General features: G+C 37.5%; 1 protein-coding gene across 2 annotated transcripts in view; it reads right to left on the bottom strand.

Moving 5' to 3' along the window:
* Positions 1 to 382: 382 nt before the first annotated feature.
* ZDBF2 (zinc finger DBF-type containing 2) overlaps positions 383 to 24,682 on the bottom strand; it is a 107,552-nt gene continuing 83,252 nt past the window's right edge. Inside the window, exons 7-8 of one of the 2 annotated variants that reach the window (XR_013173014.1) lie at positions 3,218 to 3,331; positions 383 to 2,150 (exon numbers count right to left, since the gene is read on the bottom strand). The gene's annotated coding sequence lies outside the window, so the exon portion shown is untranslated. Of the gene's footprint in view, positions 2,151 to 3,217; positions 3,332 to 24,682 lie in introns of those variants that run through there. The other variant, XR_013173013.1, reaches the window with a different exon arrangement.

The raw sequence follows: 24,682 nt of genomic DNA, 5'->3' as shown, positions 1-24,682 counted from the left end.
ATGCACTCATTAAATATCAATTGAAGGACAATTATGGACATTCCAATCATCCACACATGAATTTTAGTAATCCTAAAACCAGTACCATGCTGAGCTATACAGTGGCTTGAGGCAAAAGGAAAAGTCATACTGATCCAATCTTTATTTAAAACTTTTGATATTTTGCTCATTGTGCATACTTTGCATTTTGATTTTTAAAAAATATTTATTTAAAATATGATTCATCTTGATTACTGAGTTTTTTTTAAGTCCTCTTACATTTTGCAGTTGAGGTGAGTACCTCACTTACCTCACCCTCATCCTGGCTTTACTCAATACTCAGCAAGTTTCTAAGAAAGTCACTAGTCTTAACCATGCCCCAAAATGATGTTACTTGCCTGTAGGAATGGAAGGGAATCTTACCTTTGAGGATCATTTTCTAAAACCATCCAGCAGCTCTGCATTTCCTGTTTCCTAAGCCTGATTGCTTCTCCTGCATCTCCTGGTTGGTTGCCTCTGCTCCTTCTCAGATCAGATACCTTCTCTGAAAAGTCTTCACGAAATCACCGTTTCCAAAATTGGTCCAAAATAGCTCTTTAAAATAGGCTTCCTCTTTATTTTCTATCATAGAATCTTATTTCTTTTTCTCATGGCATTTATTTACTTGTTTGCTGACTTTTTTTATCAGGCATTTCCCCCATTACTCTATAAACTTCATGAAGATGAGGAGTCTGTCTGTTTTATTCACCATTATTTGACTGTCACCTAGCAGAAGGCTTACTATATAGTAGGTTTTGAATGAGTAAAGAACTTAAGGAGAATTTAGAAATACCCAAATAATTTTGGGGACCTTCATGGGCAGGAAGCTTTTATTCTGCTTCACGTTGGGGCTCTGAAATCAATCAACTTATCAATAACCATCCCCCTCAAAGCAAATCAAGTGGTGGAGCATTGTTTGAGAGATATAACATGGATGGAGTTTGATTATAACTGAAAGCCCGGTGGGATTTTTCTGGGTTTCACCAGAAAAAGGGCTTGTCAGGTTCAGAGGTTGCATGTGGAACAGGAGGGAAGAACATTCTTGGGTCAGGGCCAAGTGTCAGTCATAACCAGACTTCAAGGGGTTTTCATGGTGATGGCCAAGCTTGGGGTGAGGCAAGTTGGCCAGGGAAAGCATTAGCCCTGATCAAGCCAGATAGAAGTCACACTGGGTAGTGGCTTTAGCCTTGAATGCCTTGAGGCTGGGCAGCAACAAGAAGTACAGTTGATATCACTAAGGAGCCAGAAGATATTGTATGGACCCTAGGACTCCCCAGGGCTCAATGTCACAATGTCATATAAGCACAAAAACACCAAGATTCACCACCTTGCAGAGGAGCAAGGGGGAAGGTAAGGGATAAAAATGAATGACCAAAAATAAAAAAGACAGTTTAAATTATTGAATTGAGTTAAATTTGTTTTTTCTTCTTTCTCTGGCCTTGCAAGAGTTTATAAGGAAGACCACATCAGTTTAGAAAACTAAAGAATCTGTTTTCTCAACATATTCAAGTCATAATGTGAAAAAATTGAAAGATCTCACAGCAAATGAATGAAAGAACCCTGGTGGGCTATGTTTTGGGGAATATGGGTCCATACAGCTCATGTGAATGTACCTATTACTTCCTCATTGTCTGGTTTTAGAATAATTGACTTATTGACCACTGGAGCTGGGAGATGCTTTAGTGCTCAGGTGTTTCGATCTTCCTCATTTTACAAATGAGGAAACAGATCTCACTATTTGTTCATCTCAGTTTGATTCAAGAAACTATCCCCACCTCAACAAGACACACCAGAATTTGTGTGAAAGAAATGCTCTCATCAGGTTACGTGGACCACCCCCACCTTCACCTGTGCTGCACCTCAGTCCTTGCTGCAGTCTCTCAGCCTTTGATAATGCTTCATCTAGAGACTCCATCCGATGCATAACTCAGTGCAGTATCTCCCCCTTCAGTGTGTTCTGAAGTCTGACTGCAGAGCCTGCTCCATTTCTAAGCAGCAGCCGTGTATGCTCTTCTCCATGGTGAAGTGACCCTCTGAGAAGTTTTGTAGGTCATCTTCTGCCTTTCCAGCTCTCAGGATCTCACACCAATATATTGACCAGTATAGGGGATCCTTGTAAGTCTGCCTAGGCCCTGGCAATGAGGATAGCTATTTTTAATCATCTTTCTATATCTTGGTCTCTTCAACTAGATAACAAGGATTATTAATCTCCATATTCTTTCCCACATCATTTAACCCAGTTCCTGGTGTATAACAGGTGACAGCAATATTGATTAACTGATTTAAATTACTTCTCCACCGCCGACACAAAGCCCACACCATACTCTGGGTAAGCAGAGTAGGCAGCTGCTGGCTTGATATAAATTTAGAGTTTAGGAAAGCTCTCCCAGCCCAGACTATTTCCCTCTTTCAGGACACCTAAAATAACCACATTAGTCACTCCTTTGAGCCAAGGCCTTGAAAATTCTTGTTAAAATGCAAATGTCATCTGGAAGGGATAGCATGAAGTTATCAATTCCTATTAATAACTTAAAATATTATTAGTTTAGCAGGAATAAAGAGAGATCCAGAATGTTGAAGGGCAAACTTAAGTCAGTCCCCAAATTTGGAACACTGTCTTGGCAATAGGTAAGTGCATATTTGAAAGGGAACAAGGATCTCAGAAAACCCAAATGAGATAGCAAAAAAGCACCTGGTACAGTACAAAAAGAATAATGATAAAAGTAATAGCTAACACTTAGAAATTACTTCATATGTTCCAGAAACTATTCTAGGTGCTTTAAAAGGTATTAGCTCACTTAGTCTTCACTTCTTCATTTGTGAGATAGGTATAATAAACATTCCCCAATTTCAGTTGAAGAAACCAAGACAGAGAGAAATTAAATTAAGTGATTTTCCAAAAGTTATCTAAAAAAAAAAAAAGCTAGTAAGGAGTACAGCTGGAATTTGGACTAAGCTGTCTGGTTCTAGTGCCTGTTTGTTGAATCTCTACACTACAAGGTCACTGTCTAGGATCATTATTTTCATGAATATGGTCATCTTTTTCATCACAGACAGAGACCCAGAACACACCATTCACATATCTCTCAATCTCCCATATTCTGCTAGTCTCCTAATCCTGAAGATTTTGTCTCAAATTATATTTATATACCTTCCCATTTCTTCTACAGCCTAGCTCAAGTCCTATTTATTGCCTTACCTTCTTACCAAATAGTCTCTGCTCAGGGTGATGCAGAAGTTTTGGAACTAGTGATGACAGTTGCACAACATTTTGAGTATAATTAAGTTCACTGCGCTGCATGCTTAAAAATGGCTGAAATGGAAAATTTTGTTATATTTTATTATAATAAATTTTTTTGAAAAATCAAGCTCACTTTCCTACTTTTAATTGTCATACTGATTCTCCTACATTCTAGAGAACTTTAGTCTTTTTAGTATTCTACACAGCCTGAGGAAAATTTCCAAGACCATTTAGATTCTAAAAATAGTAACTGCAGCACTAAAATTCATCTTCATTTAAGTGAGAAAGATAATTTATATAAATCACTTGAAATTATCTATTTACAACGAACTAGAATTTAAATCTCTACTTTAAACTCATTAAAACTGCATTTTAAATCCAAATTCACAAAATATATTAATCTAAAGCTTGCCTCTTGAAAAAAAATCAGAAGAAGAAAAGGAGAAAGAGGGAAAAGGAGAGGAGGAGAAAGAAGCAGAGGAGGAGGAGAAAAAGAAGAGGAAGCCAATGAAGATGAAAGAGAAAAATGCTTGTTTCAAATGTTTTACTTAATTTGATTTATCCTTCACATTTATGGAAAGTTGCCTAGAGATAAAAAAAATCAAAGGAGTCTATGAGGAGAACATGCAATAACATTTTTTCCAGGATAAATCTTAGCTATTACACTTCCTATCCATCTCTTATGTACCGTATCTGACTATATTGGTTCTTGCATATATGATGCTTTTCATATAAAAACTGGAAATGATTATTTTTATAATAGTTACCTCATTCTTGTCTTGTCCACAACTACAGAATCTGTTCCACATGCATAAAATGTTGTCTCATTTAAGGGTGCACCAAAAGCTATGGAGTATCAAGCACCTTCACAAACAGAACCAATTTCTTTGGGTAATTTTCCGAAGATGCTAACTGGTTGTCCTCTAATACCAACTATAGTTTTTATTACATAGGCAAGCAAGTTCTTTTGATTGTTCTTTTGAGTATCAAATACTAGGGAGGTAATGGCCTATAGTGTGTCAAAATTGTGAAATACAACAGTTGCTTTTCTTGTCAAATATACTAAGGGTGACACTATATTGGCTAACGCTCGGATAGTTGCCCAGGAGCCTGTGGAGAAAACTTCACTTGTAAAAAGAGAAAAAAAGCTGTTTTCTAAGACAGAAATAGAAACAGAAATGGTCAGCTAATACTGAAAACTAGCTACGTCCTAGAAGCATAATTTGTCTGCATCCTTTTATAGACCTCATCTAACACTGCTGCTCGCAGAAAATCACTGATCCATAAAGCATATATCTTATAAGTGGTAATTGCCCAACCTACCATTTCACCCTACTTGCTCCCCACTGAGACCCAGCAATGCCATTCCCAAATTAAAATTATTACTTCCTAATTTAGGATAAAGAGAAAATAAGTGAAGAAAGATAGTTTTCTTAGCAATTTTCAAAATGTAGCAGAAAAAGTAGATTCCAAGGAAGAAAAACCTAATCCACTGACTTTCTCTCTCTTTGATAAGTCTCTGTTTCTCACATAATCCTTAGTGACTATCCAGTCTTGAGAGTCTGGCAATGGCTAATAGGTGGCTTTGAGGGATTGAGGGAAAATGGGAATAGCAGTCAGAATAGCTAATATATATAAAACCCTTAGAACAGTGCCTTGGACATAGTAAGTACAGTGTTAATTATTCTCATAATCAGGATTATTAATATTGGTCAATTAATATTAGGAAATAGTAGGTAATTCTCATTCCTTCTCAACACCATGGAACGCTCTGGAAATGGTGAGACAACGGAGGGACGCTAGAGTATCTCATCTCAAATAGGCTCACGGGATTCTCAGGCCCCCCTAATAGTCTCTTTTGCAAAGGAGAGTCTTGGGTGCTTGGAGTTTTCTTAGCAGAGGCCATTCCAACTCTCTTGCTGCTTCTGCAGCACCAATATCACTTGTCTCTTCACAACAGTGTGGTCACAATTAGTAAGTGCAGCTACTTTCATCTACTGCTCTGATATTGCCTTTGTCACTTCTATTTAGAAGGCAAAAGGTGATTCACCGCCAGGATTATGCCCTTCCACATGACTCTTCAAGGTTTGATATGACCTTTTTCTTATAGCTTGTCTTCTCAAAGAACTAGCTAGAGACACCTGTCCTTAGGATTCAGTCGGAAGATTTAATATGGCATTATGCTTCCCTCTCCACCAACAGCAAGTCATAATAATTAATCCCAAGATCTCTAAGGGTTCCTTATGAGAAAAGAAATCTTGACGGATCTTTAGGGAATGATAACATTTCTTTGGAGGTTATGCTGATTAGATCTCTCCTCTTCATCCCCAAGAATATCTTCACTGCATGGATCATCATCTGCCAAAGATGTCTGAGAATGAAACTTAATGGTTGTCTTAGATTATGAGTAGGAACAAAGAGATACAGTGTGTGTTATGAAAAATTAACCTTACCTAAAGAGAAGTCTGGTTTTTACTCTTAGCTAATGGGAGATGCTCTCTAGGATTCCAGAATGTCCTACCTGATAGGAGTCTAACAATATGATTTATGATGGGGGTTTCAGGCCACTTTATATCAGTTCCAACCTCCAGAAGAACAAATGACTAAAGGTATTAGGCCAGCCTCCAGGAGGGGATGCATATTAAAGGTCAGCCACATGAGCAGTACATGCTGGAGCCCCAGTAAAAGTTCTGGACATCAAAGGCTAAGGTAAGCTTCTCTAGTTGGCAATACTATGTCCATACTGCCATACACTGTAACTGGCAGGAGGTAGTGCTGTCCATGATTCCATGGGGAAAGGATAATTGGAAACTTCATGTTTGTGTCCCTCCCAGACTTTGTTGTATGAGTCTTTGGCTGATTCTAATTTGCATCCTTTTGCTATAATAAAACTGTAACCATGAATATAGTACTTTCCTAAGTTCTTGAGTTGTTATACTGAACTATCAAAGCTGAGGGTGGTGATGGTAACACCTGAATTTGTAGCCAGCTGGTCTACAAGATGTTTGATCAGAGAGACTGAAAACTATGAGGTGTACTTCCTTATAAAACATCAAATGTTGTTAGATTATGATTTTCATGACATAAATGGGAGTTAATATGTAGAACTTTCAATTTCAATAACGAACTACAATTTATAAACTGGGTATGAATTTTATTGGACCAAATGGATAGAGATGGTCTTACCCCAATGAGGGGAAATAGGGAAAAAAAAAAATGAGACGTTGGAAACATTCCATGTGATAGTGGGGTTGGGCAAGGGAGATAAAAGGGAAGAAACAATGAAAAACACCAGCCAGTCTGAAGTAAAGAATTTAGGCTAGAAAGTGAAAAGAGGATAATTCATTCATTCAGCTGTAACTAATGATAATTAAAGGGAACGCTTTGGCCTGCTGTTATATAGAGTTAAGACAAGTTTGGTGACTAAAGGAGGTTGCTTAAAAGAAAAAAGCAAGGACAGGTGTGGAGAGGGTGATAAATCCAAGATTAAAGCTTTAAAATTTCCCCATTTAAACCCTCTGCTTATCACCTCCTATCCATACTCTCTATAATTAAATCTAAAATGATTTGAGAGGAGATGACACCATGGTAACCCTAGGGAGTGTAAGAGAGAGAGAGCCGAGGACCAGCCAACAGTAAAAGGATAAAGCATGTTTCTGAAGACAAAGAAGCAGAGTTTAAGGCTGAGAAACAGGGAGAAACCAAGCATCAGGGGCATATGGGATGAGGGCAGGAGCCTCAAAATCATGTGTAGGAAGGAATAGGGCAGGAAAACTCTCTATGAAGGAGGCAAAATATATTTAAAAGGCTGAGACTTCAGCTGAATTTTAGTTTCCATATGGCATCTACAGATTTATGTGAATTGTATGATTTTCTCACTGAGCTATCCAAAACAGTATATTTCCCAGAGAGGCCACGTGAGGTGTATTAGTCAGGATTCTCCAGAGAAACAGAACTGATAGGACATATGGATTTATGTGTGTGTGTGTGTGTGTGTTTGTGTGTGTGTGTGTGTGTAAATATTATGAGATTTATTAAAGGTATTAGCTCAACTAGCTGGGGAGATTAACAAGTCTAAATTCTGTAGGGTAGGCCACAAGTTGGAAATGCCAACATAGGGTTCAAAAAATTCCCCAGGTGAAGCTGGTTGGCCGGCTGAGGTAGAAATTCTTCTTTTGGAGAGCTAAAATCATCAGTTCTCTCTTTAAGGCGTTCAGTTGATTGAATGAGACTTCTCTCATTGCTGTGGGCAATCTCCTTTGTTGATTGTAAATATGATCAGCCATAGATACAATCAAATAACTAATGATTTAAATCCACAAAATATCCTCACAGGAACAATCAGGTCAGTGCTTGCTTGACCAAACAACTGGATACCATAACCTAGGCAAAGTTGGCAAATGAATTTAACCATCACAGGAGGGAAATACTTCCATCTCTGAAAGACACTGCTGAGGTGTGGGATAGACACACCTAGTTGCCTTTGAAATAGCTATTCTCACTTTCCTTGATAGAGAACCCAATCTTTAAATGAACACATTGCTGCCTTAAAGAAAGACCACATTTCCCAGGCTTCCTTGTAGATAGGTATGGCCATATAACTAAATTTTGGCCGAAGAGATACAAGCAGAAGTATGGAGTGGGACTATTGGAAAGACACTTAAACAGAAATTGAATCTTGGAACACTCCTTGAAATAACCTAAGTCCAAGATTTGTTCTTTCAGCTTTCCTTTTTCTTTAGATTTGCTTCTACAAAAAGATACTGGGGCTCTGGCAGCCATACTATCTATAGATGACCTAACCGATGGAAGCCATGAGGTAGGAGGATGGAGTTGAAAGGTAAAAGAAGCGTAGGTCCCTTAAATCTGATAATTTGCCATGCTAGCTATAAAATACCTATTCCAGAATTCTTTTACATGACAGAAAAATAAAATTTATAACATTTAAACTACTGATATTTGGGGCTTTTTGGTTATATGAAGTCGAATCTAATCCCAACTGATCCAAGGCCTTTGTCAATACAAATTTGCACAACATGGAAAACAATGTGTAAGACTATGTGTGACTGTGACAGCCAACAATGAAGCATCATTCTATGAGGGGGAGAGCATAAACATATACAACCAACAATAACCTTATTAAAATAAGGGCTGTAACATATTACAAAGTGATAGGAGAAAACTTATTTATAAGCATGCCTTGACTTCTTAGGAAGAACATTTGGGTAACTAAAGAGTATTTTCCTTGCTGATTAGACTGATGAGTGTGAGAACTGTTCCAAAAATTTGGAACAGCTGAAATTAATTTTTTCTGTACTCTGGGAGGAAATGAAAAACTTGAGGGTAGAGAGGAAATCCAAAGGGTACTGGATTTGAAAGAAAGATTAAAAGAAACAGGAAAAGAGGAGAAGGCAAGGAGGATAGGAGAGAAAAGAAAGGAGCAAGACAGAAACAGAAAGATACATTAGTTGGAGCCAAGAAGAGAGACTTATAAAGAGATGCCTAATGGACATATAAAATATGAATTACTATGTACTATGCAATATAAACCCTTTCTTCAGTCTGCACTAAGAAATCCTCAGTAAAATCCCTTATCTGTATAGAGTAGATTTTGGGGGAAATACAAAGAATCGCTAAATCCTTCTTCAAGTTTAGTGGTGAACACAACAGAGACAGATAACAGCCATCTGGTTAAGTAAATGAAGTTCTATGGAAATTCTGAGGAAGGCTTGAATGGCAAGCAAAACAAAACCACAGAGTTGTAACTGAGAAGTTAGAATTTAGGGGACAAGAATCATAAGCAATTTTACAATAGTTTTTTATGGAGGTAAGTGAAAGGAAACTCCTTTTACACCAGCCATATATTTAGTGAACACTTATGTATGAGGCATTCAGAGACGAACAAACATGGGTCCAGGCTCAAGAATCTCATATATTGGGTGGGCCATGGTGGCTCAGCAGGTAAGAATGCTTGCCTGTCATGCCCGAGGACCCGGGTTTGATTCCCGGTGCCTGCCCATGTGAAAAAAAAAAAAAGAATCTCATATATCTATCATATTTTCATTGTGTTTGATTACCATTGAAGAGTGTAGATGCTAAATAGCTACTTAAAAGTTCTCCTATGTGACCAAATTACTATGTTCTAAAATAGGCTGGTCCCTTAATTAAACTGTAACTGAGTTCCTTTGAATGCCAAAGACCTGTGACCATAATATGATCTGAATAGTTTTTATGCCCAAAAGATAGTTATGATGATCATGTCATGACTGTGTGAAGTAGGAATATCCTGCAGAAACTATTTTATTTAATTCTGAATCATATTCCAGTTATTTTATATCCCTTCCAAAGTAGAGGAAATAACATGCCAACTTCAATTAGCCCAACAATGAAGATGTCGAATTAAACCAGAATAGTGAACAAGACAGAAGACACTTTCAGGGAGCTCTCATTTAAAAAGGAGATGAGTTGTTAAGCTGAGGAGAAGGGAAGAAAAATTGGTTCAAAAAACAACATTTGAGTCATGATAGTGATACCATCATGACAGACTTCTAACCTGTAATTAATTTAATCAGTCACATGAGTCAACTTGCCGGTATGTTACAATGAGTTGGCCTGAACAGTGAATTCTGAAAATAGTTCCGGCAGATTTGAGAAAAGTGGGGAAGAGGGGAAGAGAAGGGAAAGAGGAAGGGAGATTAGTTAGGAGAAAGGTGTGGGCCCTTACTGTGAAGTAGAATTCTATTCACTGTCAATTCACTGGCTTTACTTCAGCAAATTGAACCCTTCAACATAGACTCAATTCAGTGTACTTCATTAACAAGTACTTCTAACTCCCAGTAAGACATTATTTGTTTAGATTTGGAACCAATTATTTATAAAATCAAAATTAGTAGTCACCTACCTTTACAGAGATTTACTAAAAGTTTTGTGTGCCCAATAAATTTTTACCCTTTCAGCTTAACATAGGACCTGAACTCTTCACTGTTATGGCAATTCCATTAAATTAAGTCATTCTCTGGAAAGTCTCAAGAAAATGCAAATGCTAGTATTTCTGATTGGTACCTACTTCCAGACCACCTTGTCACCTTCCTTCCTAGACATCATTCTAATAATGTGTCTGAGGCTTCCCAATTGCCTGAGCTACCTCGATGATTTTGTAAGCCCTCCAGATTCTGGATAGTCCACAGAAGACTAAGCCAGGAGAATAATTATATTGTTAAACATGTGGCTTTTTGAAATATAAAATCCCTAGCCCTTGCAACCTTTAAAAATTAGAGCAACAATGAAGGAACTACAACTACATGTAAAATCATGAATGACTCCCACAAGCAAATTTAAGCAAAAGAAACCAGAAATTAAAAGAGTACATATTGTACAATTCCATTAATATACAGTTCAAAAACAAGCAAAACAAAACCACAGAGTTGTAACTGAGAAGTTAGAATTTAGGGGACAATTATGATTACTGAATCACTACATAGATATTCCTTTTTACTTTCTGGTATATTACAGACAGAGAAAATACCTGAAATCTCCAAACTGCAATCCAGACTCCTTAATCTCTGATAATGATTGTATAGCTTTCATCTTGTGACCTTGTGATTGTAAAAACCTGGTGACTGACCCTTATTTTTCATCCCTTTATCCATCTTTTTTTACTTTAGAAATTGTCATTACAAAGGTACCCCCATAACGCTAATAGAGGAACTTGAATCAGCTCAAAACTAACCATTAACTTGGTTCTAGTCCAGTCCCCTCCTATACATTTGTAAATCGTTTCTGCCTTTACTTTCTATTGAGATGGTAATAATCCCACCTCCCCTCCTTTCTGCTTATACTTGCTATTGAAATAGTAATGACTCCATCTCCCCTTGTTTGAATCCACAAAAACTTTGAACTCCTTAGACTCAGAGACAGATTTTTAGGCTGATAGGCTATCAGATATCCTGCTTCTCACTTACACCAAACTCCTTCTATCTTTGAAACCCCAGTATCTCAGAAATTGGTCATTTGAACGCTTTAGGCAGATAATCCACCACCTTTCATCGGTATCAGAATTAGAAGGCAATTCTAATACATATGGAAGAGGAAAAAAATTGTCATGGGGAAGGAACAGATGGGCTTCTGTGAAGCTGGCAATGTTTCTTGAACAAAGTGATATTTATTTAGTGATAATTCATTTGTGTTTCAAGTTCTTTTCTTTATATGTTGAAGAATATAAAGAAAAAAATTCAACTTAAAACAATTTTTTAAGAAAAATTGAAAAAGTCAACTACGACAAAACATGGCCCCATAACTGAAGTGCACTGTACACCAGAGCTTCACAAAAGTTAATTAGGGCACTAACTAGTGAAGCACGATAAAAAGGACAACTGTAGGGCGGGCCGCGGTGGCTCAGCGGGCAAGAGTGCTTGCCTGCTATGCCGGAGGACCCCGGTTCGATTCCCGGCCCCAGCCCATGTAAAAAACAAACAAACAAACAAAATATAATAAAACAAGAAAATGTTTAAAGATGTTTCCCTTTCTTCCTCCCTTCCTTCCTTCTCTCTGTCTTTCCTTCCCTTCCTCCCTAAAAAAAAAAAAAAAAAAAAAAAAGGACAACTGTAAATCCCTGATTTCCTAGTCTGCTCTGACAGAAGTTAATAGACAGCTGCAAGTCCCTTGTTTCTTATCTCGCTCCAAAGGAACTAATACAGAGCTATAAACTTCAACTGCAAACTTCTGGGAAAAAAATTTCCCTAAAGCTCCCAAACCTCCCCAAACCATAAAAGCTTGTAAAATTCTGGGCCCAAAGCAAACTCTTAGTTAATGACCCAAAGCATAGGGTCATAAAGATTGTTAACCATTTGCCCAAAGACAAATTTCAGGTGTGTGACAGCAAACCAGGAGCTAATTTCTCTGCTAGCTATCTCCATTAGAACAAAAAACACATCTAGTATTCAAAGATTACTATGAAACCCTGCTACCAACAAAATTTTCCTATCAAACAAGCTGGCCCACTCCACTCAGTGAGTGTCCCTCCCTTGGGCACGTCCACATTAACCTCTTCAACGTCTACTCTCTCTCTTTCTCTTTCATAAACTTTACTACTTAGACCTACCAGCACTCTTGTCTCTAAATTCTTTTAGTTTTGAGACTAACGAACCTGGATCAGAGCTCAGCTGGCACCATTGCCAGCAGGGCACCAGTTACATTAGTACCTGGCTAGTTGCAAAGGAATTACTTTGAAAGTTTGGTTAAAATACAAACTCTAGGTTTTACAGCAAGATTTTAATTCAGACTACCTGAATGGAGCCTGAGCATTTTTCTTTCTTTCTTTTTTTTTTATGTTCCATAGGCAGTTCTAATGTGCAGTCAGTTTTGGAGGCTGCTATTCTGTAATGTCACTATATCAAATATAGAGGCAAAAAAATCTTATCAACTGACCCAATTCTAAAAGTACAAATTTTACACGAAGAAACATAATTTTGATTGTTTTTTTACCTAATGCCCTGTTGGTATCCAAGAAAAATCCAAAATTGATACAATCAAAGTCTAGCTCCTGACTTCACTAAAAGTCATTTATTATTGAAAAAAGGAATTGATTAGTGTCTTTTAAAACTGTGTTTTTACACACATTTTCCCAACTCCTTCTGTTCACTTTGTGTTGAAATTTCTTAGATGTCCACAGAATACTTCCTAAGCTAACCGGGAAATGTCATCTCATATTTTTGCCTTCAAATTTGATGGCATTCTAAATATGTTTGGTTCTTTGTTCATGAGCACCTCACAATTTATGTTTTAAAATATAACCTGAGATAATGCATATCTCTTCAGCGAAAGCACTACACAGTAATTATATCCCACTTGCATCTACAGATTCATTTATTATTAACAACTTTATGATTTTACATTATCGATTAGCATCTTTCTGGAGCCAGGAAATTTATTTAATTACATGCTAAATCAAGAGCCTAAAGATGTCTATGGGCAATTCTTGATAAGTGACAACACATGGTATAACGGAAACAACATTGAACTGGAAATCCAAAGACCTGGTGTGCTAGAGGATGTACCACCAGATCCCTCTTCTGGGACAGAGGTATTCATTGCCCCCAGCTACCAGGAATGAAAGCACCCTCAGACAAAAGGTTACATCTCCTGGCAGAGGTAAACCTGCATACAATGACAGGTGGACTTGGCCGCCTTGCCTGAATCCACACATCTCTCAATGTTCATGGAAGTTTTTGAGTATACTGGCTGAGACTTGGTTATTATACATCTTTTGGCATGAACTTCTCTCTGCCCAATCCTGCTTTCCTTACTCCCAAGAGCAAGCTCTAACAAATCACCTGCAGTAGCGTCTCCATCTTAGAGTCTGTCATTTCTGGTCTCAACTAGCTATGTGATTATAGTCAAGTTTCTTAACCACACCCCCCTCTGAAATTGAAGAAGTCCTGCTGGACTTGGGGCCACCAGAAATCTCAGATGCCATATTGAACATCCTGCAGTAGACAGATTTGCCCTCTAGACTCACCTACTATGGCCAAGTTGATATATTTTACAACCCACCCCATTAGAGACTGAGGAGAAGTTTTATATCACTATCAGACACCTCTTTGAGATCCATAATTCCAAAGGAGCCTGCAAATTTTCACTGTATAGAAAATATCCTGGGATGGGGGTAACTTGATGTGATCAAATCATCTCTATTTGCCCAGGATTTTCCTAGGGTTAGTGCTAAAAGTTCCATGTCCTGGGAAACTTCTCAGTCTTAGGCAAACCCAGATGGTTGGTCACCCTAGGGTGGCTTCACACGTGCCATCACCTTAGGGCTTGCACTTAGTCATCAGCTTGGCAATTCTGTCTGACCTTTGTATAAGGCAAAACACATGGCCAACCCACAAAATTAATCACATCTGCTGCTGTAAACTTTAACGATCCCTCTATTTTTCCTTTTTAAAAGACCTTTCCAACTGTAGTATTATTATGCAATTGTATATTTAATCCTATCTCCTTAACTGACTGTAAGTGCCAAATGGACCTATTTGCCTTGTTCATGCTTGAATCCTTAGTGCTAGCACACAAGCAATTACCAATAAATGTTTGTTGAGTATGAATCAAGGGAGAAGAAAGGAGAAGTATAATGCCTGGCACCCACTGAAAGGGTAAAATACTAAGATAAGGATAAAGCACAGCGTAGTCAGAATGAACATAGGTGAGTAAGAGGCAGAGGACTAGATGTATGCATTCAATCTTGTGTCATGTTTTCATTTTCTTGTATCATATCACTACATTGCTGATGTATTATTAAGCTTTTGGTTAATTCTGACACTCATATATGACACATATTCATGATTTTGTATCAGATAAATTACACTGTGCCTGGTATATGATGGACCCTCACTTGAAAAAAAGAGTGTCTGAGGGAATGAGCTGTACATCAGAATGAGGGCCATTGCTTAGGTTAATTTCTCTGACAAGGAGAGTTCAAGTTCTTGGGACAAGAACACTTTATTTATTTAGAAGAAACTCTAGCAGGGATCTGGTCTAACCTAATTTCTCTCTCAAGGCAACTGCCTACTACATCTTCTTTCCCTTGAAGTTGTACGATATTTAGATTTCTATTTTATCCCCCACTGGCTACCACTAATGAAAAAAGAAGTCCTGTTCATTTCACCTGGAGACATCACTTTTATCACACAGAAATTCACTTTTTTGCATATCCTCATGACCATCTAACAATTTTTAAAATGTCTCTACCCACATAAAAGCTTTCTGATCTTGTTATTGCTTAAACTGAAACTGTCCTAAATTGAAACACATGCTTAAAAAAAATACAAGCACATCTGCTAATCCTGTGTTCTGTGAAATGGCTTATTAATGAATGTTAATTTTTTAACAGCAATACATGAAAGCAGAATTCATATTGAAAATGCCATACCTTTTAGATTCCTGTATAATGATAACTAAATTTGGAGTATGTTTATACGTTTCCCCAGTATGAGCTACCAGAATTGATTTCTGCCTTTTTCTTGGCTCTTGCAAGTGACTTTTATCCTGGGACCATCTAAGAGCTCAATAGAAGTTGAACAGCTTCATTTGTCAAGCTGAAAGATTATCTTCCATCTCAACAATCTCCTGCTTCACACCAACTATAAAATATTTATAAAATTTTATTGACAAGTTCATTGTTGTAGTTATAATATAAACCAAGTGATAAATAAGCAATAAAGCAGATGATAAATAGATAGCTGGTAGATCAAACAGTTCAAAGTCTCTGTCTGATGCCTAATTTTGGGAGTATTTCAACAAAAAATTGTGAAGTTTGCAGCTCCCTATCTACTCTATCAGGAGGGTCTCCTTGACTGAGATGATGAGGACTTAAGGTTCCTGGGAGAATTGCACTTGACAAAAAAAAAAGATGCTCTAAGGCAGCAGTTCTCAAAGCATGGCCCAGGAACATCAGGGATCTGGTGTGGATTCTTTTGCCTGCCAGGCTCAGTAACCAGTTCCTGAGACACCAGGGTTTCAACGAGAGAAAGAGTTTATTATTACGTGTGTAATAGGAAATCAGATGGCCTGCAGACCCGAAAGCTATGTCCCTGAGTTTAGGGGCTTCAAGGATATTTAAGGATTTTAGCAAGGGAAAGTGAGGACATTTCATATACCAAGTTCAAAGCAGAAAAGGAGACAGTGTTATCATTATAATTTAATAGAACATAAGTTGAAAGGAGGGGAGGCAGAGCTATCACTTCAATACTAAAGGTGTAAGCAAATCTTTCAATAGTAGAGTCTAGCTAATATGATTTACTATGTCTGGGGCTGACTTCAAATTCTTCATTGGCAATAGGGCCTTTGTCCTACAAGAAAATAACCAGATAAAAGGAGTAACAACTGTTAAAATCACAAAGGCACAAGATAAGTGTTTTTACAATGATTTCAGATCAGATGTCAGGGCAACTGAATTATAGTTTAGGGATTTCAGGTATTCCTTCTGTCTAATACAGTATCCCAGAAGGTAAAGAGGAATATGATTCAGTAATCAAAATCATCCCTTAAATCCTAAGTTCTCCATTACACTGGGACACCCTTTCATGGAGTCCACGAGGTAAATAAAATTCATAACATTACGAAGGCATTTTTTCCCACCATGTTAACATTTCCATTGATAGTACAAAAACAGTGGTAAATAAAACTGCTGGCATTTAAGCACATCTTAAGGTACTGACACCAAATCATACTAGTGGTCATTATATTCTTTACCACAATGCCCTTGCAGGGGAGTTAAAAAAAAAAAAGTTTCTAAATATCGAGTTGCCCTATGACCCAGCAATAGCACTACTTGGTATATACCCAGAAGAACTGAAAGCAGTGACAACAGACATTTGTACACCGATGTTCATAGCAGCATTATTCACAATCGCCAAAAGATAGACACAATCCAAATGCCCATCAACAGACCAGTGGATTAACTAAATGTGATATATACATATGATGGAACATTATGCAGCAGAAAGACAAAATGAGGTCCTGAGGCACATGACAAAATGGATGAGACTTGAGGACATAATGCTGAGTGAAATAAGCCAGACACAAAAGGATAGTTACTGTATGAATCCACTTTTATGACCATGGTAAAGGTAAAATCGGAGGCATAGAATATAAGGGATTAGCAATGCATAGGAGATAGAAATGGATAAATGGCTAATGAGGTTGAATTCAAATGTGGGGAGTGGATAGAAGTGGAAGTAGTTCTCTGTGGGTCTATAAGCAATATTGCCATGTTGAAGATGAACATGATTGGAAGGGGTTGCATAGACCCGTATGTCCCACTGATTAACACTGGAAGTGTAGATGACTTCTTGCAGGAACTATTTCAAGGGTATGATTCATGTACAAAGAATGATTAAGTACAGGAGGAAAACTGCTGTTACATGCTATGAGCTATGTTTGACAGGAGAACATCTGCAGTACCACAACAGCAGGGGTAAATGATGGGGAGAGGGACAAGAGTTGAGGGGAGCTTTGGGTTTCCTATTTGGTGAGGATGTGTTTGTTGATTATCTTTCTCTTGGGAACAATGAAATTATCTATAACTGAGAATGTTGATGGGCTGTGGACTTTGGGCATTATAAATGTTGCCTAATGAATGCAGGTGACTGAAAGATGCACTGACTGAGAATTAGATTGGTGAACGATGGTGTATACATATAATCAAATATTGTGCTGCTACAAAAATGAAGTTATGAGGCATGCAATGATGTAAACGAACCTGTGGGATATTTGGTGAGGCAAAATAAGCCAGAAATGAAAGAACAATTATTGTATGGTCTCCTTTAGAAAATGCTTAGAAACAGGGACATAGATTGTAAGCTCTTATAGTAGACACATTTAGTTTGGAGTGGTAATTATTATTTCTGGATTTGGAGAGGATGCTTTATATAGGTATAACCTGGTATTTAGAGATAAGAACAAAGCTGATCAGGTCAGAATTAAGGTAATTCAGAACACAGGGGTAAGGAAGACATTGTCCATATTTTAGAACTGCACCTACTCTTTGAGACCAAAATAAGAAAGGTTTATTTTGTCTGGAACCTAAATTTTCTGTAGCACATAATCTAACTCAACCTGTCTAGATAGTTCATTTGAACAACTGAAATACAGGGAGCCCAGAATAAGAATGAGGGCTTTTAATCCTGTATAGCTTAATGTAATGCCTGGATACATTCTAGAGTACATTAAGCAGATAATCAAAAAGTATTGGCATTTGATTCCCAGTGCCTGCCCATGGAAAAAAAAAAAAAAAAAAAAAAAAAAAAAGAATTGGCAGTGTTCCTTGAGGGATGGGAGAGAAGATATGGACCTATTAAACTTTATCATCAGAGAATCCCCTGATACTGTGTCAAATGTTAGGATACCCAAACCAATAGGCCAAGTCCTTGATCTTGAGGCTTACCCTTGTGAAGCTTATGTAGGTAGCTCAAAAGCTTAGCCTACTTATAGATATGCCTAAGAGTTACTTCTGGAGGACTTCTTTTGTTGCTCAGATGTGGCCTCACTCTCTCTAAGTCCAACTCTGTAAGTGAAATCATTGACCTCCCCTCTATGTGGGACATGACATCCAGGGGTGAAAGTCTTCCTAGTGGTGTGGGAGATGGCGCCCAGTGATGAGTCCAGCCCTGGCACCATGGGATCAACAATTCCATCCTAACCAAAAGGGGGAAAAGAAGTGTTATTAATAGAGTATTAGTGGCTGAGAGAGTTCAAATAGAGTTGAGAGGCTACTCTGGAGGCTACTTCAGTTAGACATTACTACGTATCATAACTTGCCAAACCCCAACCAAAACCATTCCAGCTAATCCTAAAGAACACCTAAGGCAACATAATAAGATTCCACAAAAGTTCCATGCACTAGAATAGCTTTCCAGAAACCTACAACCTCCAGATGGGTCCCTGGACCAGATACGTCCTGAATCCTACAGGGCAGCCTTTCCAGAACATCAGCTAGTTCCATTTCCCTACCTCATATTATTGATGGCCCCTTCCAACATGAAAAAGTTAGAATAGACATAGTCCAAATACCCCTAAGAGTGGGATAGAAAGATCAAAGGTGATGGTGGAGTTATACAGAGAAAGTAGAGTTTAATAAATGAATATGATTGCTAAATCATTGAATTGATATTTCTTTTGGTCTCCAATGTCTTGGAGCAACTAGAGGTAAAAGTCTAAAATTGTGGAATTGTGGCCCATGCCAAACTCTGAAATCTATTATACAACTAATTGTGCTGTGCTTTGAAATTTATTGCTTTTTGTATATATGTCATTTTTCACAAAGAAAAAAGAAGTCAATTGTCATGACAAAAATATATTTATTTCTTCTAGCTCCTATATTCTGGAGCAGCTAGAAGGAAAAATCTGAGATGGTATGGTAGCCAGGACAAACTCTGGGATCTGTCCTGTAATGACTTGTTGAAGAGTGCTTTGAAAACTATTGCTTTTTTCTTTCTTTGCTTTGTAATATATGTTATATTATACAATTTAAAAAAAGCTTAAAAAAAAACAGTTTCACTTAAGACTGCCCTTGATAAAGCAATAAATATTAATATTGTTGAATCTGTACCATTGACTACATGTCTTTTAAATATTGCATATGATGAAATGGAAAGTATGCATAAAGTGCTTCTGCATACCAAAGTATAAGTATAGTTGTCTCTACAACAAGCATTTGTGTAATCATTTGATTTGAAAACTAGACTAGCTGTTTTTTCATGTAGCACCTATTTATCTGAAAGAACATCTGACAAAGTATGCTTATTCAGATTTGGATATTTGGCAGACATTTTATTGGAAATGAACAAGATGAGCCTTTTAACTTCAAGGAAAACAATTGACAATATTGTTATCAATGATAAAATGCAAGCTTTCAAGTGAAAATTAATATTTAAAAAAACTTGTGTGCTGGTTTGAAAGGAAGTATGCCCCCTAGAAAAGCCATGTTTTAATCAAAATATTTCATAAAGGTAGAATAATATCTATTCAATACTCTATGTTTGAAACTGTAATCAGATCATCTCCCTGGATGATGTGATTTAGTCAAGAGTGGATGTTAAACTGTATTAGGGGATGACATGTCTCCACCCATTTGGGTGGGTCTTGATTGGTTTACTGGAGTCCTATAAAAGAGGAAACATTTTGGAGAAAGAGATTCAGAGAGAGCAGCACCACGAAGCAGAGTCCACCAGTCAGTGACCTTTGGAGATGAAGAAGGAAAACACCTCCTGGGGAGTATCATGAAACAGGAAGCCAGGAGACAAAGCTAGCAAATGACACCGTGTTTGCCATGTGCCCTTCTAGCCAAGAAAGAAGCCCTGACTGTGTTCGCCATGTGCCTTCTCACTTGAGAGAGAAACCCTGAACTTCATCGGCCTTCTTGAACCAAGGTATCTTTCCCTGGATGCCTTTGATTGGACATTTCTATAGACTTGTTGTAATTGGGACATTTTCTAGGCCTTAGAACTGTAAACTAGCAACTCATTAAATTCTCCTTTTTAAAAGCCATTCTGTTTCTGGTATATTACATTCTGGCAGCTAGCAAACTAGAACAACTTGTATCCTATATTGTGTGTTTAACAGTTTACCAATACTTAGACCTTTCTGATGAAATTGGTAGTAATATAAACAAATGTAAATTTTTCATATTTTATAATGAAATGTGTCAGCATTTGGAAGATCTGCTTAACACAGTGAAACAATATTTTTCAAACAATCAATACATGATTTTACAAACTCTTGCATGGGTAAAAGATCCATTCAAAGTACAAAAAAGACTGATGCATTTTAATGTAATAAAGTAAAAAAAATAATAATTGGTATGGTTTCAGATTTCACATTGCAACTAAATTGTTAGAAGAAACTATCACCTGTGGAGTTTTGGTGTTATTTCAAAGAATATTCACAATTATCTGACTAGACTATTAAAAATATTCCTCCTTTTTATTAATTTATATATCTGTGAGAACAAATGTTCTTCATAATTGAATCAGAGACACATATTGCAACAGATTGAATGCAGAAGCAGATATGAGACTACAACTGTCTTTAGTAAATCAAACATCAAAGAGATTTTTTAAAATGTAAAACAATACCACCCTTCTCACTAGTTTTTTTTTTTTTTTTTTTTTTTGGTAAAGTATAGTTGATTTTTTCATTTAAGATGTGTCAATAATTTTTAAGAGTGTAAAGAGGCCCTGAGCACAAAAAGTTTGAAAACCAATGCTGGTTTAGAGCTGTTATGTACCCCCAGAAAAGGCCATGTTTGTTTTGTTTTTTTACATGGGCAGGCACCAGGAATCAAACCTGGGTCCTCTGGCATGGCAGGTGAGGATTCTTGCCTGCTGAGCCACCGTGGCCTGCCCTTTGGTATTTTTTTTTTTTTTTAACATTTTTTATTGTGAAACATAACATATATACAAAGAAGCAATTTTTCTTTTTGAAAAAGAAAAAAGTGATACATTTCAAGGTACATTTTAACAGGTAATTATAGAACAAGTTTCAAAGTATGGTATGAGTTACAGTTTCACAGTTTTACGGTATTTCCTTCTAGCTGCACTAAGACACTGGAGACTAAAATGAAATATCAATATAATGATTCAGTAGTCATCCTCATTTGTTCGAATCTATCTTCTCTATTGCAATTCCTCCTTCTCCTTTGATCATTCTTCTAATCTTTAGGGGATATATGGGCAATGACAGTTCTAACTTATTCATGTTGAAAAGGGGTAGGGGTTATTCAACCGGTTGATGCTCTTGGAAATACTGGTAACTCTGGGTTTCAGGGCTTATCTGGTCTAGGAATCAGCTAGAGGTTCTAGGTTTCGGAAAAATAAACTTAGCGAGTGAAATTTTTAGAGTCTCAGATAGAGCCCTGGGTGTTCTTTAGGATTTACAGGAATACTGTTGGTTGGAGCTTGACATACCATGGCAATTAATAATATCTTGCTGAAACTTGTATAAGAGTAACCTCCAGAATAGCCTCTCAACTCTGTTTGAATTCTCTTAGACACTGATAACTACTTTTGTTACATTTCTTTTCCCCATTTTGGTCAGGTAGGCATTATTGATCCCATGGTACCAGAGCCAGGTTCATCCCTGGAGTCATGTCCCGCATTGCCAGGGAGACATACACCTCTGGATGTCACATTTCACAGAGGGAACAAGGTAATGATTTTACTTGCAGATTTGGGCTTAGAGAAAGAGAAGGCACAGCTGAACAACAAAAGGACTTCTCTGGGTGGTATGAGGGTAGTTCAGTGGTAGAATTCTTGCCTGACATGTGGGAGATATGGATTTGATTCCCAGTCCATGCACTTTGCAAAATACAAACAAACAAACAAAAATTCAACAAATGTTGCTGCAATAATGGGATACTCACATGGAAAAATAATGAAATTTGACCCCATCATACAGCATACAGAAAAAAAAAGTTCTCTGGAAGTAACTCTTATACATAATTATAGATAGTCATAGCTTCTCCAATACAGAAAAAAGTTTTGTAGGAGAAAGCTTCAAGATCAAAGTCTTGAAAGTCATGTTCTTTTAATCCATTCTTGTGGGTACAGATTTATTGTGGGTGTGTGGTAGTTAGATTCAGTTGTCAATTTGGCCAGGTGAAGGAACCTAGTTCTGTTCCTGTAGACATGAGCCAATGGTAGGTGAATCTCATCTGTTGCTAATTACATCTGCAGTCAGCTAGGAGGCGTGTCTGCTGCAATGAGTGATGTTTGACTTAATTGGCTGGTGCTTAAATGAGAGAACGCAATGTAGCACAGTCTAAGCAGCTCAGCATTCCTCATCTCAGCACTTGCAGCTCAGCCCAGGCCTTTGGAGATGGAGAAAGAAGTCACCCTGGGGAAAGTTGTTGGAACCCAGGGGCCTGGAGAGAAGACCAGCAGAGACCATCCTGTGCCTTCCACATAAGAAAGAACCTCAGTGGAAAGTTGGCTGCCCTTCCTCTGAAGAACCAACAAAATAAATCCCCTTTTATTAAAAGCCAATCCGTCTCTGGTGTGTTGTATTCCGGCAGCTAGCAAACTAGAACAGGGTGGAACCTTTTGATCAGGTTGTTTCAATTGAGATGTGACCCACCCAATTCCTTTATTGGAATCCTTTAAGAGAGCTCAGAGAGAAAGGCCCAAAGAAGCAAGCAAAGACACACAGATTCAGAAAGCACTTAGGGAGAAGTACCAGCAGATGCTGGCCATGTGCCTTCCAATGTGACAGAACAATGCCAGATGCTAGCAGCCTTTCTTCAGAGAAGGTATCTTCCTCTTGATGCCTTAATTTTGACATTTTCTGACATTGTAAAACCCAACCCAATTCTGGTATATTGTATTCCAAAGGCTTTAGTAAACTGAAACAATGTTGTAAGGAAAAGTTGTCAAGACCCAAAAGAATGAAGCTACAAGTGATAGAATTGATATTTTTTGCAAGGTGGCTTTACCCATTGCCCACTCAAAACCACAGCCATATGTGGTTCTATTTGTAGAAGGTCTACATTAATGATCAGAAGTACTTGATGTTAACCATACTTCCTTTGCTCTTTCTCTCATCTCTAGAATACAAATTTATTTACCCAATGTTTTATGGGAGATCCAGAAGTGTCATATGAAGACTCATGAATAATATCAGTCTGCCATTGGGTGGTGTCAGCCATATTCTTTTTCTCCTGCTCAGGTACACCACTGTAATTTCCAATCTAAAGCCCTCCCAGATCTTTGGGGTTGAGCATATTTCCTTAGCTCTATCTCTGGGAACTCTCATTGGGCACCATGACATAGCTTGGCAAATCCCTCACAGCAACCCTCTCCATAATTGCAGCTCATGCCCTGGCCCCCTCTAGATTCAGAAGTCCTTATTTTGCTTAAGCCTGTTTGAGTTTGTTTTTAGTCACTTACAACCAAAGTTGGAACTGATACAAATGGAAAGGAAAGGAGTTGAGTTCCAAGTTTGGGTTCACATCAACATAAAGAAAATAGTGTCAATATTCTGAGCAAAGAATAAGAATTTAGTGAACCAGATGTGGTTGTGATCATTTAAATCTCCTTAACCCTCTTCCCTTTAAGAATCTGTAGAAATATCAAGGGCACTTTGGACTTTCCTTCAGATTTGGAACTGGAATTTATCAAACTATTAAGAGGCAGGCTGATTCAAACAAAACTGGACAACACATGGTCAGAATAGATATTTTTCCCCCAATAAAAATTTGATTTCAAGAAATTATATCCCAATGTCTTTCAGCTGGTGAATGGATAAATAAAATGTGGTATATTTATATAACGGAATATTATTTAGCCATAAATAATTTAGAATATTATTTGAATGAAGTACAATTAATGATATAACAGATGAACCTTGAAAACATCCCAAGCGAAACAAGCCAGCCACAAAATGCCACATATTGTATGGCTCCACTTATATGAAATATCCAAATAGATGAAACAATATAGATAGAGCATAGATTAGTAGTTGTTAGGAGGTAGGAGAAAGGGAAATGGAGTGCTAATGGAATGGGGTTTATTTTGGGTACGATGGAGTGGTCTGGAATTAGATAGTGGTGATGGTTGAACAACTTTGTGACAATACTGAAAATCACTGAATTATATACTTTAAAAGGGTGAATTTTATGGTATGTGAATTATATGTCAATTTAAAAATTGAATTAAAAAGAAATCATAAACCTGGTGTATTAGTTTCCTTTTGCTTATGGGTGATTTAAAACAATAGAAATTTATTATCTCACAGGTCTGGAATCCAGAAGTCTGAAATCAAGGGGTTGGGAAGACCATACCCTCTCCAGAGGTTCTTGGGAAAAATCCGATCTTTGCCTCTTTCATCTTTTGATGGCATTCTTGGCCACACTACTACAATCTCTGTCTTCACATT

This window comes from Tamandua tetradactyla, chromosome 3 (assembly GCF_023851605.1).
Source record: "Tamandua tetradactyla isolate mTamTet1 chromosome 3, mTamTet1.pri, whole genome shotgun sequence".
NCBI lineage: Eukaryota > Metazoa > Chordata > Mammalia > Pilosa > Myrmecophagidae > Tamandua > Tamandua tetradactyla.
The sequence above is the reverse complement of the archived record's forward strand: the minus strand, read 5'-3'. Positions and strand labels throughout refer to the sequence as shown.